This window comes from Idiotropiscis lumnitzeri, chromosome 4 (assembly GCF_059441095.1).
Source record: "Idiotropiscis lumnitzeri isolate Australia: NSW breed Sydney's pygmy pipehorse chromosome 4, RoL_Ilum_1.0, whole genome shotgun sequence".
Lineage (NCBI taxonomy): Eukaryota > Metazoa > Chordata > Actinopteri > Syngnathiformes > Syngnathidae > Idiotropiscis > Idiotropiscis lumnitzeri.
In genome coordinates, this window is record NC_142394.1 from 10,545,585 (window position 1) to 10,548,475 (window position 2,891).

Below are 2,891 nucleotides of genomic sequence, written 5' to 3' on the forward strand. Positions count from 1 at the left end.
TTGAAGGATTTCAAGAAATTTTAAACACTCCGTACACTGTACATGTCGGAAATGAACTACCTTTGTTTCCTAGGTTCCACTTGCCGGTCAAGACGTTCCTTAGATTTAGAAATGGTTTCAATTTGTTTTTTTTGTAAAAGTTGATTGATAATTTGTGCTTTACTTTTGCACCAAATGAGTATTTTGGGTTTTTTCAGTCAATTTGTTGTAAGTAAATGATTATTGAATGTAACAATCGTATGCCATATTAGCTTTCAAAATACAATTGTATTTGTATTTATTTGACTTGGTGGCATAAAAGTAAATTAGTCAGATTCAGTCTGTTAGACGCAATGTGTTGATTTTGGATACCCTGGTTATACTCTCCCAGAATTTCCCCTGGGCTATTCTAACACATCCCAAATTTGATCACAAAGACAAAATTGATTTCATCCTTCTATTAATCATCTGAGACTAAGTGATCTCATTGGATGGCGAGTGAATCACACAAACGGTAATTTTTTTTTTTATTTTGCTGTCATTTCACAGGCTTCCACTGTGAAGGATTGGCGTGTAATTTCCACAAAAGGCCATTTTATTGACTCGACAAAGCAAACCGTGTAAGTGGTCTGAATTTGGACACCTAGGCTTTAATTCCATGATCACTGCATTTTTGGTGCTTTTAAAGTCACAGTCAACTTGTCAAAAAAAGTTCTTTTTTAATAGCAACTGATTGGCATAAGACTAGTGAAAAGATTTTTTCTTCTTTATTTAAATTTTGTTTGTGATGATGCTGTCAAACTGTACAATCATACGGTGACTGTTGTGTAAATGTTCAGAGATTCAGAGATTTGATTGCTTGTGTACTCCACATTGTTGCAACATGAGTTATCCATAATCAGCCCCAATGCAGTTAACATATAGTACACCACAGCAACATTTCCTCAATTCTATCTGAGGATGCCAAATGCAGACAGTGCAGTGATCTCTTCTGTGCTGAAAAGCATGACACGGAACTTTCCTAAGAGCTCAAGTAATGGTCCACACCTTTAATTGTTGAGAGCTGTTCGTCTTCACCCACAATAGCAGTGTTGGCTGAGGGTAAAAAAGGCAGTCGTGTTTGACAAAAGAAGCAGTTTAGTCCTGGAGGCAATCCATACGAGTGTATTGCAGGGACAGCAGTAATGTGCAGAGAGGGATGACACGGGGTGAGAAGCATACAGCCTGTACAATTGTAACACATAAGTATTTTTCACCTTTTCAGCGCAAAGACGAGTCTAAAAACGGGAGGCAATAAATGTGTATTGAGTGTCCTTCAAGGGTAAGGTTTTTATTGAATATAAGTGGACATGATGTTCTCTTAATATTGGATAATGGAACGCCACCTTGAGTAGAGGAGTGGGGAAAATGTACAAAATGTGGACATTTAGTACAGATGGTCGTTTTCTGCTTGCAGATTTCCTCGTTGGTCCATTTGACGTCAAAACTGTCTTCAAAGGTGGACTTTAAATTCTGTTTCTTCAAGTTGCCAAGCCTTTCAAGGAAGGAGAACCGCTGCATGAAAATGTTGCTATTGATGGGGTATTTAAAAAAAAAAAAGAGGATAGTGATGGACAAGTCATATTAAAGTATGTTGAGGCGCATTAAAATGAAAATGCTGGATACAAGCAAAGGGATACATTACAGCCACAAAAGTATCCTAATTGCATTCGTTCCTCTGAGAGCTTCACAAATGTTGAACCTGGAATCTCAAGCGTGTTGGCAGCAAGCTGTGAGAGAACAGATGACTGGCTTCAAACAAGTAGCCGTGGAGATGGGATGTAAAATCTTGACAAACACTGAGAGCGCTACAATCCACATCCTTGTCGTCTCACCCCTGACAGGCTTCCTCATGCATGAATTCAAAGCTGGTAAAACCATGACTGGATTCATTTTGATCTGACGTGTGTCATGTAGATGAGTGGAGTGTTTTCACTGTACTGTGTCCACCACAAGATGTTTAGGCAATTGGCCCATGACATCTGTTTGAACCAGTCACAAAGCCAGGACCAATCTGGCATTTTTTATTTATTTATTTTTTTTTAACACTTGCTTCTTTTTCTGGGTGCTAATTGTGTGAATTAAAATAACAACACAAGTACCAACATTAACACACTTCACTTATTTTTGTCTTAATGTTGTGGAGAATGCAAATTAAAAACGATAAAAGGAAAGCAGCGGATGTGTTTATAGTGTGAGTGTGGCGTGTTGAGGTTCTGCGTTTGCGGTGAAATTGCATCAGATTCTGTAATGTTCGCTGTCTGTGCGGTTTCTTTCTCCTCAGGGAGTATTTGCAAATTGGAAAATTGGGAAGAACCGCACAAAGGATTTTCTTTTTCCTTTTCACTTGCAAAGAGGAAACAGAAAAAGCCTCCAAGCCACTGTTTTTTTCCACTAGCATGCACCAGTTTGGGGTTTAAAACTGCACAGTGACAAACTCCCCAATCTGTTCTTGTCATGAACACACTTTTACATTCATTTCACCATAATTGACATCAGCGTTTAGCGTATTATGGAAACACTTAAGAAGTGGGCAACAATGGTTTGAGTGGTTGATTTACAGCAAGACAGTTGGAATCGTAATCTCAATTGCATGTCCTCCTCATGGTTGTGTCGGTTCCTTCCTCTCAGAGCAAAACACTCGTATAGGTGTGATTGGGAATTGCAACCAGTCTGTGCTCAGCTATGATAAACTCCATCTATCTTTGCCAGTTGCCGTCTCTACTAGCCAAATGCAAAACTATTTTTGGCCTTACTAAAGATAACTGGAAGAAAATGGGTAGATGTGGTGGAAATTTCAAAGTTGGAAGCCCGTCAGGTCATATAAGTCTGGAAAATATGCTTGCAATGATCCAATACTTTTTCCCATTTTG

General features: G+C 38.7%; 1 long non-coding RNA gene across 1 annotated transcript; it reads left to right on the plus strand.

Moving 5' to 3' along the window:
- The first annotated feature begins 525 nt into the window (after positions 1-525).
- On the plus strand, positions 526-2,192 carry LOC148338062 (uncharacterized). Its single transcript, XR_015842937.1, has 2 exons — positions 526-599; positions 1,436-2,192. It is a non-coding gene; the product is annotated as an uncharacterized LOC148338062 (long non-coding RNA).
- Positions 2,193-2,891: the final 699 nt, after the last annotated feature.